Source organism: Gopherus flavomarginatus, chromosome 3 (genome assembly GCF_025201925.1).
Source record: "Gopherus flavomarginatus isolate rGopFla2 chromosome 3, rGopFla2.mat.asm, whole genome shotgun sequence".
NCBI classification, from domain to species: Eukaryota; Metazoa; Chordata; order Testudines; family Testudinidae; genus Gopherus; species Gopherus flavomarginatus.
In genome coordinates this window covers 111,494,047-111,510,588 of record NC_066619.1, presented here as the reverse complement: position 1 = coordinate 111,510,588, position 16,542 = coordinate 111,494,047, and the positions used below count along the sequence as shown (strand labels likewise).

Here is a 16,542-nt window from a genome sequence, read left to right as displayed (position 1 = left end):
AGTGCGGTGATCTGAGGCTGCGGAGGGGCGGGGAAGGGAAGGGGCTAGGGGCTAGCCTCCCAGGCCAGGAGCTCAGGGAATGGGCAGGAGGGTCCCGCAGGCCGTTGTGTGCCCACCTCTGATGTAGACACTAGTGTTGAAATCATTGAATTAGATTATTATAAACCAAAAAACTGATCTATGAAAGAGTTGGCTCCTAATCTATTGCTGATAAGTGATTTGCACTTTTCAATAGTTTGTATTTACATTAGTATTTCACAGTGACATATCCAACTTAAAAAATGACCAAATAGAATGAGCAACTTGATCTTAGAACAAAAAAGACTTTAAACAAATCTTTAGTTTGTATGCTCTTGCTACCTCATTAATCCTAAATGGTGTCAGTCAGTGAATCTAATAGCTATGAGTGTTAGTACTGTGGTCAGTTCCAAATTATAGTATTGATTAATTGATTGTTTTCTTCCAGTTGTGAATTATATTAGTGCTGGCTCAGACTGGCTGGCGGAAGGCCAAAGCCTAATCTCTTGTGGAAGACAGCGAACAATTCGTTTCATTGCCGTGGTTAAGTGACTGATTGGGAAACTAAAACTTTTTGAATGTCAGTTTGATAAGAGTAATAGGCTAAATGTCATTGCGACAAGGTGGTGCCTCACACCCACCACTTCCACAGATGCTGGCTACTCTGAGATCTTTATGCTGGTAAACACTACAGTGTAGTGTTTTAATCCCTCCACCAGTACATAGCAGTCTCCACACCTTTACATTGTCTCTCAGTTTTCTAACCTCTTCTCTAAAAGGGGTTGTGGTAAGGTGCCAGATGACCCCCTTTGATAGGCTTTCCAGCCTTCTGTCTCTCTGTTGCTCTCCTCCTCTTCAGAACTATTTATACAACTTCCCTGCTATTGGGTTAATTGTCTCATTGATTCACTAGCCCCAATCTGGCCTGGTAGTCAGGTTCTGTCTAATTAGGCCTTCTCCAGAGGAACATAATTGGCACTAATAGTAACCAAAGTGCTGGTTCAAGTACTAACCCTTAGCACACTGTCACTGTCATGAATATATAGTTATTGAGTTCCAAATCCACAAATGTATTTAGGTGCCTAAACCCCAGACTTAGGGTTTGTCTACACAAACATGTAGGCTAAAGCAAGCTGGGGTCTGAATCTACCCACACCAGCCTGCTGCAGACTAATTGTCCATGTGGACCTTGCTGACATCCACTAATAGTTTGTTAATGTGCTTTGATCTAGTCAGATTTGAAATGGCAGAGTGGGGTAAATTCACATCCAAGCTTGCTGCAAACTAAATATTCACGTAGACAAGACCTTAGCCACCATGGGTTTAGGTGCTTAAATCCCAGTTTTGGTTCCACTACGATACATAAAACCACTGCCAAACTGTGTAAGCACCTATACTCCTATGGATGCCCAAGTTTTCAGGGTAAAAGTTCTCTAGGCAGCTATGTTTCTGCCTCTGGGTATATGAACTACTGTCTCCCTCTAGGGATCTGGAAGCCTATTTTCCTGCCCAAAGTCCAGAGTGATTCACAAACTGGGGAAAGATAGGAATCCATCAACCTAAGTTGCATGTGGAGCCCAATTTGGTAGGCGTGCTCAGAGGCCATCTACCAGATCAGGTCCCATTCAAAATCTAGCTGCCATAGAAGAGGTGCAGGAGATGGCAATGGTGCCACTGCCTACCTTATAACTTTTAGCCCAGTATTCGCCTAAGAGGTGAGAGACGCAAGACTCCAGTCCCTCTGCTCCAATCATTCTCATTATTTATCCACATTGGAACAGCTTCAACAGTGGTTAGAGCATTCTCCTGAGAGGTGGGAAACCCCTGTTCAAATACTTTCTCCTGAATCTGGGTCTCCTGCATCCCAGGCAAGTACTCTAACCACTGGGCTAAAAGTTATAAGGTGCGTACCACTACCTCCTCCTCCAGCCATTTTGAGTGGAACGAGACAGGTACCTAACTCATCCCCACAAGAAATGTCTTAGGTTCTTAAGCGACCTGATCCCAGGACATGGATTTAAATTCATGGATCGCTAAGCAGAGAGAGGCATCTCCTCACAGCCTGGGAACTTAGGTGCCTCTCTCTGTGAGGGGGCAGGTCTTAGGACACTCCTCATCAACATGTCACCCATACCTTGAATATTGTGTCTAGTTCTGGTTGTTCCATCTCAAAAATGATGTATTAGGATTGGAAAACTACAGAGAAGGGCAACAAAATGATTGGGGCGGGGGTGTGGAACAGCTTCAAATTGAAGAGAAATTAAAAAGATTGGGATTGTTCAACTTAGAAAAGAGATGACTGAGGTGGGATATTACAGAGGACTATAAAATCATGAATGGCATGGAGAAAGTGAATATTTGACACTTCACACAACACAAGACTCGGAGCTCACCCAATTAAATTAACAAGAAGCAGGTTTAAATAAACATAGGGAAGTATTTCTTCACACAATGCACAATCAACCTGTGGAACTTGTTGCCATGGGATGTTGGGAAGGGCAAAAATATAATAGAGTTCAAAACAGAATTAGGTAAGTTCATGGAAGATAAGTCTAGCAATGGCTATTAGCCAAGATGGTCAGGGATGCAACCCCCTTCTCTGCATATTCCTAAACCTTCAACTTCCAGAAGCTGGGACTGGAAGACGGGTACGGATCACCGGAAATTAGCTGGTTATGTTCATTCCCTGTCAAGTATCTGGTACTGTCCACTGTCAGAAGAAAGGATATTTGGCTAGATGGACCATTGATCTGACCCAAATATGACCACTCATATATTCTTCTGCCTACGTTAGGAGCCTCTCCACCTAACATACTGTTTTTTGTGGTCACACTTCTAAGACACATATCTTTCCCCATTCATTGTACAGGAAACCTAGGCAGCTAATTGGGCTTTGTGAATTGCAGTGTTGCTCCTGGGATTTTCTAGGTATGTATAAGTTGGGTGTTGTAATGCTCAGCATCCAGATATCCACGTCTCTTCATGGATTCCACCCCGATCACTTAATTCCAGCCCACCAGGACTAGAGAAACAGACAAGCAGCTGCTGAGACAAGAAGCTGGTTCTCTTAACTCCAGGCATTCAACATCCAGAAGCAATGTTACATCAACTGAATGTTGAGTGTGCGTACATTGGTGAAAGGAAATTTGATAGAACTGTGGGGTAAAAATAAATTACTCAGAGCTTATGTCCATTTTAAGACAGAAATATAATGCGGTTGGTGGTTTCAAACTAACTGAAAATTGGAGAAGGAGATTCAGGTTATGACTTAGTTATTTTATTGATATGACTGCCTGGAGAAATTTGCACACCACTTTCCATCTTATGAGTACCTTATTTTCAAGAGCATTCAGGACTGACAAGATTAGCATAAAAGTTGTTGTTTTGTTCAGCTCTTTACTTTAATAAGAATGTACAGTAATTGAGATGTTCATTAGCTTACCTCTGTATCTGTTTAGTAATTTAGGGGAGAAAATGAATGGAGATGCAAGTTTTCTTTTATTTTTATCCACAACATAGGAAGAAAATATTACTGTCTGCGTCTAACAATTTATTTGTCCTATTCCAATTTTCCTTAGTTACAATAACTGGACCTGAGAGTTTGTTGAACTGCAACAAACCATAATATAAGCTAATAGTGCTTTTCCCCGATAAACTCAAAATGTACATGTGAGAAGATGCCTTCGTCATCCTGTTCTACAAACACAACCACTACAGTACATACACTCCAAAATGATCCCTTTACTGAGGTTTGGCTTTATTAATAAAGAAAACAGTTCAATCTTCCTCCTCAAGCTAATCTGCTTTTACGGTTCCTCTCAAAAGTGTTCAGTCCATACTCCAGATCAACTTTTCCCTCATGACCACTCCCATCTGCCAAATATTCAGGCGGGACGAGTCACCTGGAGACCACATAATTATGCTTAACAAGGTCAGCAAGCAGGCTGAATTGTTTTAAGCAGATAATGCCAGCCTATTTCAGTGTAACTGATACAATTAAATTTAAGTTTCAATGTGAATGACTCAAAACTATCAACTTGCAAAGCTAATAAATTTCACAGATGATGGGATCATGAAAAGAAAAGCTCCTTAGGAAAACGTAATACGGAGTGAAGGATGAAGTATGAAATCAAAAACCCAAGCTAGAGTAATCAGGATGCTTGTCACAAGGTAATTCTTCAATATATTTAAACCCTAAGGAAATTCCAGCCAAAACACTTGAAGTTCAAGTTAAGAATAGTAAATATCAATAAATAAGGATAAAAATAAAACTAAGATGAATATTGCTATAAACAAAAAGAGAAATTTTTGAAAGCCAAGAAATTCAGTTAAAGTTAAACTTAAAAGAAATTCAAACTTCTGATAGCATAAGCCATCTAAACAATTTTAACTCTTTCCCTCTCTATGACAAACTTTATCTAAGTTCTAACTTCATAAAGTTAATATCTATAGCTTACTAATATCTTAAGACAGGAAAAGCAATTGTATTGACTAATTGACCAGCCTTCTGCAACTTTGTCTTTCCAGATACCTGAAGTTTGGATATAACATTGTGTTTGTACAATTTTGGAGTTGCATTTTGAAATCGTTAAGCATAGATCACTGGTTTCATACATACATGTCTCAACTATGAAGTGTGATGTTGTGTCACCATATGTTTGATTTTTTTTTTTATTGCCTTAATTTTCAGTATCTGGTTTTAAGAGATTTGTTAGATAGCGACAAAAACATTAGCTCTATTAATACTTGTCAAATTAGTAGCACATGATCAATAAAAAGTGGTGAATTACCTACCACCTTAATAATGGGATGGTGTCTACTCAGGAATTGCTAAGTTACGTCTTATTCTGCAGATTATATATGGTTGTAGAGAGCACTGTATTTGGTGCTGCCAGAGTATGATTAAAAGCAAGATGTTAGTTATTGGTCATCTGTGAGATTAAACTGTTTGCTTGTTTTCAGCACATAGAGGCCAAGTTAAGGTTCCTTGTGTGACCTAAATTAACTATTGCCATACTTTCAAAGGTTTAAGTTTAACTTTAACTCTGAATGTCATAGTACGTGTTTGTGTGTGGTGATTTAATCAAGAATTTTCCTCCTGAATTAGTAATATACAGCTCAATCTTAATTACCTTTTTTTCTGGGAGCAGTTTACAGAAGACCTTTACTAAACTGTAAAAGTTTTCTTTAAAAACTGACTGCATATACCATTTATATGCACAAGATGAACTGTTGTATCATGAGTGAAAAGCTCAAAAATTATAGACAGTTTTTAAAAAATAATATTATAAATGATGAAATATTATTTTGGTGTGGATTACATTTAAGGGCTAAAAGAGCATTAACTTAAAATTCAGATCAAGGGACAACTAAATGATTCGTGCATTATATAAAGAAAACTTATTGTGAATTAAAGGAGTTTACAACATTTGCAAAATCTTCTAATTTGTGCTCTGATTTATTGTCTTGCTTTATTTTATTCATTACCAACAGTGTTGTTGCTTCCAGAAGCACACAATAAAGGATATAGTTGAGACTGCTGCCCAGGGCTAATACATTTCATAACAGAAGCAGCTAAATTCAATCAACCTTGAGATCTATAGGCATCTGCTGCTTCATTGTAAAGCTTTAACTCTTTAGTTCTCCCCTTTGCTTTCAGTTGCTCTAATTCCAAAGGATGTCTTTCTTCAATGCTAAGAACTTCGCTTTTTCATTGTGTGGGTGTCCCATAATGGTATTTTATTTATTAGAGGAGAAATAATTGCCTACACTTGGGAAAAGAAAGGAAACTACTTCAAGTCCTCTCAGCAACCATATGATATAATGGGAGAAGTATTTGGAGACTAAAATCAAAGACTGGAGTTATCCGAAGGTGAAGATCTATTTCAATTACAAATCCTACAAGTCTTTCATAGATCCTGCTTGAATCTTTTTATGTTACAGAGGGTATGTACTTTTCATCACATTTTCTACCAGTGTTGAGCTGTTGAAAACAAAGGGACTGACAATGTTCAAATCTAAAACTGTAATGTATTTTTATATTCCAGTCACAGCTGAGGCAACCCCAAAGCCCTTCCACTCAGATCATCCTGAAGGCTCCAAAATGCTGGATAAACTGTAAGACCACCAGCATCTTGACACTGGTAGTCTCTGAATGTTTCTTTGCCATCTGCACTGAATTGCGCAGTTCCACCCATAAAGGTAGAATTTAAAAAAAACAAACAAAACAAAAAAACCCCACAAATGTCATTCACACAATGGAGAAGAAATAGTAAATACTGATGAATGTAAACAACTCATTTGAAGGCATGAATCATTATTACAAAGTCCAAATATAGTAATATTTTCCATAATACATGGAAAGCACACAAAACCATATTCAGAGTACAGAGCAGAGACTGTTAGATTCAGTCAAACTGTAATGTATAAGCATAACACTATCTACTCAGCTACATATCTGATGTCACAAATTTACAGAAGTACATTAATCATAAGGGACTTCACAAGGAAAATGCATTTTTCATTGAGAAGGTGGGAAGCTCAATATAGGACTTATAAGCTTTAATATTTCTCTCAAAGAAGGCCAGATCATTTTTCAGTAGACAACTTCTGCTTTAGGAAGGTATTCCTAGGGGTGCTTAAATTTATAATAGTATGCCCTTGGGTGCATATGAAATTTCAGATGCAGACACTTAGAATAATCTAAATGAATTTGGCACTTGTTTAGGAATCAAAGTGGCAAATTTATAAGTTATCAGAAAATACCATACCCACAAATGCAAACTGGGACATCACAATCATGTGATTGTGTTTGGGATCTCACACGTGATCATAAAAACTCTTCAGTTTGGTTTGTTTGGTGATGAAATTTCTTCTCCACTGTCTACAGGCTTGAAAGGTTATTGTACATATATTTCTTGTGGTTTTCAAAGGTGCATTTGATTGACAACATTTGAGTAATAGATCCAATGAGTAGAAAAAGTTTACAAGTTAGTTTCTCCAGTCTCCCAGGTTCACTTTATGCTGCATAGTCACCTCCTTCACCAGCTTTCCCCCTAACTTCAGTGTAAATGAGAGGTGAGGGCTACTCAGGGTGGGCTTGGGATGTGCCTGAGTCCCACTGTTTGTACACTCACATTGTATTACACAGGGAGCTGATGGCACTGCCTATAGTTAAGATTTCCTGATACTTCTCATTTGAAAACCCTGTTTTCAGTTGCTTATAACGTTGCCAAACTTTACTTGTTTGTGCTGAAATTTTCCATGCCAAGTGCCTGCCTCAGGCTGAATTACTATTATTTTATGTTTGAAATTTCAGCAAAAGCTGTTCAGCCATTTTTCAGAATGATGATAGGGGAAATAACCATCTTTTTGCCCATGTTAAAAAAACCCTCTTCCAAATATTTCATTGAGAACCTCTAAATCATGTGTGGTTGGGGGCAAGGACTTGTAATTTGCCAGGAGCCTTGCCTAGGTGTCAGAGGTGAACCATTTGCTGCTCCATGACAAAGTTCTCACACTGGGCCAAGTTATAAGCCTTTGAAAAATCTCAGTTCAAGGTTTGAAAGCTAAATTCTCCAAAGATTCAATCATCACTGAACATGCTACCGCCTAAGGATTTAGGTGCTAGAAGAATTTTCCTGACAATTGCTGCTCCTTGCTGTTGTGGAGAGCTGCAGTCCCAGCTATGGAAACTGAGGGCAGGGAGACTCTCTCTTCTTCAAATTTGGTGGGAGGAGAAGGAAGCAGACTGGATCAAGAAGTCTGTTGTATGTAGGGGGGTGAGGAGAGACAACTGGGAGTGGAAGGGGTGAGATGAGGCAACCAGAATGGGATCTGCGGGAGGGGAGACTGAGATCAAGCAAGGAATTTGGATTTGTGTGAAAGATTGGGCCTGGCAAGGCCAGGAGATGGGACAAAAAGCCTGGCGGAGGTGGCGGGGGGGGGGTGGATGGGGGATTGAGATGATGTACTTAAGAAGAGAGAACAGGAGTTCTGAAGGGAGGTTTGGACTCAGGTGGGGAGCCAAGAGGAGGAACTGTGACTGAGATGATGACCTGTAGGTGGAGGAAGAAAGAGACAGAAGTGGGACATGAACAGGCTGGAGGGGATGGTGCAGAAGGGTCAGTCTTGGCAGGGGGAACTAGGGCAAAAGGTCTGTGACCACTAGATTACACTCCCCTCCACAGCCTGGAACAGAACCCAGGTTTCTTAAATTTCAGCATTCTTCAGCTCTAAGCAAATATCTGTGAAACCTACTGGCAAGGCGTGTGCCTCATCTCCCTCTAGTGGCTGATCCACACAGAGGATGACAATTTACTAGAGCTATCAGTTACTCCCTTACCTCAAGGGGCAGAGATCTGTATTTTGGATCTAAGGTTCCAACTCAGCTGAAGAACCATGCGAGTTTTAATGTGATTCCACATGGTAGAATCTCCGTTCTTTCAGTTTGCTTTTTTAAAAGCAGGTAGATTTCACTTAATAACTACATTAAAAATATGGTAAGCTTTCAAAGTGAAATGTTATAAGTTAGGAAATTCCAGAATTTTAGTTGCCTGTGCATATCTGTATCTTGTACAACGCTCACCACATCATCACTGTACAGATAATAGAGCTAAACCTCGTTAGTCAAATTTCTAAAATTCATTTTTCTCCCCTGGATCTGAAATTTGAAGAGAAACTGAGTTCATTTATCTAGACCTCTGATTATCCAAAAATATAAGATATCCTCAGACACATTAATAAAATCAGTTTATCAGTAATAATACAAATATCTATACAAAAAAGTCACATGAATAATCAACATAATCTGCCTAAGTAGTGATATGGCCCCCCATCACCATAAAATCTGAGAGCCTGTACGAATCTTTTCTATACTAAACTAGAGCTACATTATGATCCGTGTAGAAAAGTATGTTTTACCTGTTTGCTATGGAAATATACAAGATGATTTAAGTCCTGAAATAGAAACAAGAAAGGATATTGCAGCCAAGATTTTTTTCCCTAAAACATGACCAGTTCTTGCTTTAGCTGTGGCAGGCGACACCAAAGTATACAGATATTGGAGGTGGTTTTTATTTTATTTTTTAACAAACATTTTTGATGATCTTACAAGATGGAATAATCCCTCAGAACCAGAGAAGTGGGAAGATGGATTTGTTGAGACATCTTTGCCAGGGAATGCCATGCCCACAAATGGTGCAGGCCAAATGCAGGTAATGGAAAGAAACAAACAAGAAGGAGGAGGATTTTGTGGTAAGGATTATTTAATTTCTTTGTTTTCTGCCAAGAATCAGCATAAGAATTGTGGCTGAGAAAAATGAAATGCTACAGAACAGTGATATAGTTCCAACATAGAACTGCCCATAGATGAAGTATAATTTGGCCTGATACTCTGTGTGATATTTCTATAGGGAAAAGCCTGGAAACTTTGAAGGTTTCAATTTAATCCAGTTACAAACCAGCAAAATTCATGTTACTTTTCTTGATGGAGAGCTGGACAGGGGTGAAGGTGAATAGAAACTTGGAATGTCAAATTATTTCCCTTTTTGGTAATCTATAGCAGGAAAAGATTTTCTGGTCAATAATTCTCCACCCAGTTCATTTCAGTTAGAATGTGGTGAACTAAACCTAACTATGTTTTATTCCTGCACTATGTAAGGAACTTGTATCTGAAAGTCCTGTGTTTAAATGAATAACTGTCTTGATAGCACTTGATGATTTAGCCAAATGCATTCAACGGTTATGTTTTGGCAACATGGTGGCACAGCAGCAGGACTTCATCCTTCCCCTGCTTGTCTCCATGCTACAATACTTTTACTGAACAATGGTGTTGTAGAGATTTTCCTGCCTGAAGGAACAAGATTTGATAGGGTGCTGATGTGTTCCCTTGATCCTGAGAACACTTTTAACATGTTCTTAACTTTAAATATGGGAGTAGTTTAATTGATTCCTATTACTCTACTCCTGAGAAAAATTAAGAATGGGAGTGTCTCTGCACTAAGAATTAGAATATGTGCGCTGCAATAGGAGGTGTGATTGCTGCTCACATTAGCATACCTACATTAACTTATATCTAGCAGTGCTGTTAAAATAGCAATGAAGATGCGTTGCCATGGGCTTTCGCCAGGGCCGGCTCTAGGCACCAATAAACCAAGCACGTACTTGGGGCAGCACAATTTCAGGGGCGGCATTCCGGCCAACCTTTTTTTTTTTTTTTTTTTTTTGCTTTGGCAGTTGCGGTCTAAAGTTTGTGGGTCTTTTGGGGGGTGGGGGAGGGGCAAAAATCCTAGCACCAGCCCTGGCTTCTGCACAAGCTTCACAAGCCTGCCCAGAACTCATGCCTGTAGCTTGTGCTATAGTCAGTGCCATTTCTTTACTGCTACTGGTAACCAAGCTAACTAAATTAAATGTAGTGCAGCTTTGCCTACCCAAGCTGCAGTCACACCTCTGATGACAGTGCAGACATACCCTCTGTGTTTGTCATTCAGCAGTGCATTCCATTAAGATCTGCCAAGTTTGATCTCCACTTCGGGGGAATTGTCTTAAGAATTTTCCTAAAAAAAATCTTTGTAAAAAAGAATAGTTTGGCAATCACATTTCTTGGTTTCTTGTACAATGCCAACATTTCCAAAGTACCAGGATGGCAAATACACTGCAATGATACTTTTCACCTATGGCAAGGAGAGATGAAATTCTACAAGTAGCACCAGGGAGTTTGTCATCTCACTATACATATTAGGTAATTAAGGATAGCCAGATTAGATAAGCACCTTCTTTCAGGACCTCACAAATCAGTAGAAATGTATAATACCAGGGTATGGATCATTGACTTCTCTATAGAGTCCTTTTTGAACTGGTGTCGGGTCAGTAGATATTCATAACCATTGAATTGCCTGCAAATTTCTCACTGTAGCAATTTTCTAAACACCAAATTGTAATAAACAGGCTAAGGTGTATTATGGAAACACATTACTAATTAAAGGACCTATTTAAGAAAATGCTAGTGAACTACAAAATATGTGATGCATGTTTTAAAATCAAAATCTTGATTAGAGAATTGTGAGTGTTTATCGCTGAGTTCCAGATATTTCAGTAAAGATAGACTACTGGACTGTTGTAAGTATGAAAATTATCACATGAGAAAATCATCACACAGTATTTTTTTCTGCCAAATTACTATGATAAAATGTCAATACTGTATGTGTGGCATAATATTAATGGGTTGCTTTATAAGAGTTAAACATTTGAACTGTACTGTATACAGATGTGCAGGTGAAACTTGTTACTTGATCCGGTTTTGCAATTCTATTGATAAGTAGCACTTACACAAGTTCTTCCACTGACCTCATTGGGACTACTCACGTAAGGGCATACTACCATCTCTGCCTGCTCCCCTGATGCCCACTCCTGTGCTGCATGAAAACAGATCACCTAGGCCAGAGAATCTGGTTCCAAAATACGGTTCAAGGAGTTGAAAGGCAAAATGCTGTGTGATTGCCTCAAGAGGGGAAGCAAGGTTCCAGCACATCCTGTGCTGCATGAAAACAGATCACCTAGGCCAGAGAATCTGGTTCCAAAATACGGTTCAAGGAGTTGAAAGGCAAAATGCTGTGTGATTGCCTCAAGAGGGGAAGCAAGGTTCCAGCACATGTGTTATGGGTTAGTGGTTGAGTGTGCATACTTGGGTACATATGTATGTGTATGCCAAATGCAAAAGCAGCAAAGGAAGGGCAGGTATGCCACATGAAAACAAGAAAGGGAAGACGCTGCTGCTAATTTCTGGCTCTGGCAACTGCTGTAAAGAGGCAGGCAGAGATGAGTCTTTAGGGTTTAGGGAAGAGACAGTGAGGAACTAAAATTTACAGAAGAGCAAGGAAGGAGACTGACTCCCAAATAGCACCAGCTCCTTACTCTACTTCCTGGCAGCTCCTGCAGTGTTTACTTTCATTTTCTACTGTTGCTCATTCTCCACAGCCTTGTTCCCTACTGGAGAGAAGAAAGGCCCATTCCCCTGGTTCTTTATAGAACCAGCAGCCTGAGCAGGCTGTCAGAGGTTTCTCTTCAAGTTAGGACCTAACAAGAGCTAGACAAATCACAGATTTTTTGGTTCATTGGCAATTCCAAAAAAAATCATTATCACATATTGAACCCAAAATGAATATTTTCAAAATATTCTGCATATCAATTTTTTAAATTGTTTCTGGGGAAATGAAATGTTTAATTCAGCCCAAAATGAAATGCCTCATTTCAATGTTGAGAATTTTAATACTGTTTAATTTTTAAAATAAAAAAGAAATATCTAAACAAAAGGTTGTTTAAACTGAAAAAAAATTGAACATTTTGTTTTGACAACACTGAAACAAAATAAGTATTTTTCCAGATTTTTTTACCCTCTCACCCCCAAATCTATGGCAAAAATGTACAAAACATTTCAGTGTTGCAGAATCTGTATTTTTTGCCAAAAAGTTTCAGTTGACAAGTTTCACCTAGCTCTAGTTCTAGCCCCTCACAGCAGAGCTTTGGAATTCTGCAAAGTACCTTTGCTTCTCAGGACTCTACGTACTATCTATCTCCTGTTCAAGAATACTACACACCAGCAGAGTCACCTCAGACTCTGCTGGTCATGGCCTTGGAAGTCACTCTGAGTTCCTGGAACAAGGCCCATTAAAGCTCTCCTCAGATCCACCCTCACATGGTCCTGCTTCAATCAGCAAGCAAGACAGGGACTGGGAACACCCAAACTCAATCACAGCAGGTTCACAGTGCCTTTGTTTTGGGGGAGGGGGGATGAACCCATGATTTAAGCCCATTTAATAATATCAAATCATATCCTAGCTATTTGTTTGCCATTTACATCAATAAATTTAACACTTTTTTCATGTTGCATGATTATATGGGTGCAATTTAACAGTGAGTAAAGAGTTCTCACAGCCTTGCGAGAATTGAATTTACATTTCTTTATGGGTTACTAATTGTTTCACAGAGGTACTGACATAAGCAAGAATTTCACAACAGGAATATTATGCAGCTACACAGCAACAACTTAACAGTAGGGTGGATGCTTGAAAACACAGAGCTCAGGTAAACAAGAGTATTTTCATCTAATCGGTTCTCATAGCAGCAGATAATCTGAAATCTAGTGCGATCTGCAGGCAATGAAGAAACACGGGGCTTTATATAATACCATTTTTGTCTTTCCTGGTGTAAGCAGATATCTGTTTAAATAGCTCACCAAGTCTTTGCAAAGCTTTATCAAATTGTGATCAAAGCAGAACAGGCACATTGTGTCACTGAAGCTTTTCTGCTATTTTAAATTGTCTTATTTCAAAAATGGGGATATAATACCAGCCATACCCTCTATTTCTCTGAGGCAGGCATCAAGGACAATGATCAATACAAAACAAAAAAAAAATAAATCAGATACTAGGATTCAGTAGAAAAAGATGTGAGAGATTGAGAAAGCTACAAGTAGAAGTATCTGAAAGGGGGAAAAAGTCTTTTAAAATTATTAAAAGCTCAACTACTGAGATGTATGGCATGTGAATAACAGCTTACAGGACTCTCTTGATAGTGCCAAAGTCTTAGATATAGGGATATATGCAGCTAAAATATTAAGCCAATGTACTGCTCACCCATAGGGCTCTAGCTTTGTAAAAGATGTCTTATAGATGTACACTATTGTCCATGCCCTTGAAGTCCGCTCTGCCCCTATTTCATGTGAACCCTCTAGTGAATACCAAATCTTCTGTTGAAGACATAATTCATAATTTCTGTATTTTCTTGCAGTGACTACAAAAGTTCAATCTCACAGGCTTTGATAAAATGATTAAGGAAGGAGGAGGGAAGCCTCAAACATTGACTATTGTAATCGTGCATGGAACCATGGCTTCACCACTCATTACCAATGCCTCTTCAACACCAATAATGAAATAATAATCTTCTTTAAGGAAATGATAATGAAAAGAATAACAGATGGAGTTTTCAGGGAAATAACTGATTGGTGGGGTGGGAGGAGAAAAACAGGAAAGAACAGATCTACAGGAAATCAACTGTTAATAAATATCAGAGACTGCAGTCAAGTGACAAGATAAGCTGAAGCATATGTTCCTTCAGCTACAAAATGGGAATCATTTTCTATAGAAGAGATGCTGATAAGCTTCCCTCCTCCCCAACAGGCAATCATTTTACATTTTATATTATTTGAAAAGAGCTTGATTATTTTCCTTTGAATGATACAAGATGATTCACATTTACCTGTCAACAGAATTGTCAACTCCTGTGTTTTGCCTGCATGCTTAAAGGCATATGACCCAAACAGAGAATATTAGGGAGAAATCTTTAGTGAGATGTAAACGGATAATAATTTATGACCACAAATGTTGCTTTGCCTTTTCCCTGTTTCAAATTACACTAAATTAAAACCAGACTATTAAATGGGTGTGCATGTGTGTTGTGGCGGGGGGTTCCGGTAATGGATAAAGCTGGGGTATGCTGCTCTTGGCAAGGTCAGATAAAATAGCTTAAAAATCACACCCAGAGGGGAAGGCAGCATGTGAAAATCATATACTATTTCAAGTCTAGATTTAAAAGTAAAATAAATATGCCACAGATGTTCTGTGCTCATCTACACAAAGTTAGTACAGAAGGGCCTGTAGATAATCTGTGCTGGGGGAGAGTGAATGTGGAAGGATAGCGAATAAAGCACTAATTGGGAATCCAGATTTCATTGCCAACAGATTAGCATTCTAATCTCCTTTTTCTTAAGCTAGAAGCTTGTAACTGGAATCTGATTAGCAGTTTATAGGTCTGTGGAATGTTGATGTTCTGACAATATTTCCTAGAGGATCTTTAAAGAGGCATGATGCTCTGATATCACTGCCTCTCACCATGACCTGAAACAAACAGAGACAGACAGACTACAAAACAAATGAAGAGGTTTGGATTTAGTTTATTTATAGGAGGGAGAGAAGATTGATATGGATCAGACTGATAACTCAGGTGTATGAATGAGACATGGAAAAACATTTTCTCTTTTCAAATGGGGTATGATGGAATGTTTTCACTGAAAAGAAAGCAGCAGGTACCAGATGAAGCAGTCTTACAAAGAGCCAAATCCTCAATCCCTATGCAAAACCTGAATGGGCTTATAGGAGTTTTCCAGTGCAGGGCCGGCTCCAGGGTTTTTGCCACCCCAAGCAGCCAAAAAAAACCAGCCGTGATCATGATCTGTGGCAATTCAGCGGGAGGTCCTTCGCTCTGACTGGGAGTGAAGGACCCTCCGCTGCTGCTGCCACCATCCAGAATTTTCAGTGTCTGGATCACTCCCTTTCCCTGCAAAACCTTCCCCTCCCTGGGTAGCCTTGAGAGACTCCTTCACCAATTCCCTGGTAAGTCCAGATCCAATCCCTTGGATCTTAAAACAAGGAGAAATAAACCATCCCCCCTCCTTTCTCCCACCAACTCCTGGTGGATCCGGATCCAACCCCCTTGGATCTAAAAACAAGGAAAAAATTAATAAGGTATTAAGAAAAAAGTTTTTAATTAAAGAAAAGAAAGGTAAAAGAAAACCCTCTGGGAGAGATTAACATACCAGCTACTCTCACAGACAACAGATTTAAAACACAGAAGATGTTCCCCTGGGCACAAATTAGTTACACAAAAAAATACCCAAATACCCAATTTGATTCTACCTCTAATTGCATAAGACAGGTTACAAAGAAATAAACATAAACCTATTTATTCCTTTCTAAAACTTACTACTCTGATAAGAGGCTGGTTCCTTGATCTTTTTCACTCCGGCTGAAACTGAAACTCTAAACAAAGGAAAAACTTCCCCCCTTCCTTTTGAAACATCTTGTTCCCGCATTGGTTCCTCTGGTCAGGTGTGAGCTAGGCTAAGTGAACTTCTTAACCCTTTGCAGGCAAAAGAGGCATTAACCCTTAACCATCTGTTTATGACAGGGCTTATAGGAGTTTTCCAGTGCAGGGCCAGTTCCAGGGTTTTTGCCACCCCAAGCAGCCAAAAAAAACCCAGCCGTGATCGTGATCTGCGGCAATTCAGCGGGAGGCCCTTTGCTCTGACCAGGAGCGAGGGACGCTCTGCTGAATTGCCGCCGAATAGCTGGACGTGCTGCCCCTCTCCAAAGTGGCCACCCCAAGCACCTGCTTGCTAAGCTGGTGCCTGGAGCCGGCCCTGTTACAGAGGGAACTCCTCTCCCCTCAGCTGTGGAGAACTAGTGAAGGCTGCAGTTAAGCCATGACCCCTGTGCTGTCTTGTCCACAAGAGGCAGTGAATCTGTACAGTTGCAGAGTCAGTGGTGGCCTGCATAGTGTCACAACCATTTTCCATCTTCCATACTGATGTAATGTGAGAGAGCTGTTGCAGAGCATTGCAGAGTTCCCCCTACACAAGCTCTCCACAACCAACCCCACCACACAGCAGCAGAGACAGGATTTCATGTTAAAAAATATTCAGCAATGGTACAATTTCTGTTGTATATACAAGCTGATGCCAATCTGCCC

At 39.6% G+C, this 16,542-nt stretch overlaps 1 protein-coding gene across 44 annotated transcripts in view; it reads right to left on the bottom strand.

Moving 5' to 3' along the window:
- PTPRD (protein tyrosine phosphatase receptor type D) overlaps nt 1–16,542 on the bottom strand; it is a 1,732,597-nt gene that overhangs the window by 731,712 nt on the left and 984,343 nt on the right. Inside the window, exon 1 of one of the 44 annotated variants that reach the window (XM_050942978.1) lies at nt 13,653–13,676. The exons of the other annotated variants lie outside the window; for them this stretch is intronic. The gene's annotated coding sequence lies outside the window, so the exon portion shown is untranslated. Of the gene's footprint in view, nt 1–13,652; nt 13,677–16,542 lie in introns of those variants that run through there. 44 annotated transcript variants of the gene reach the window in all.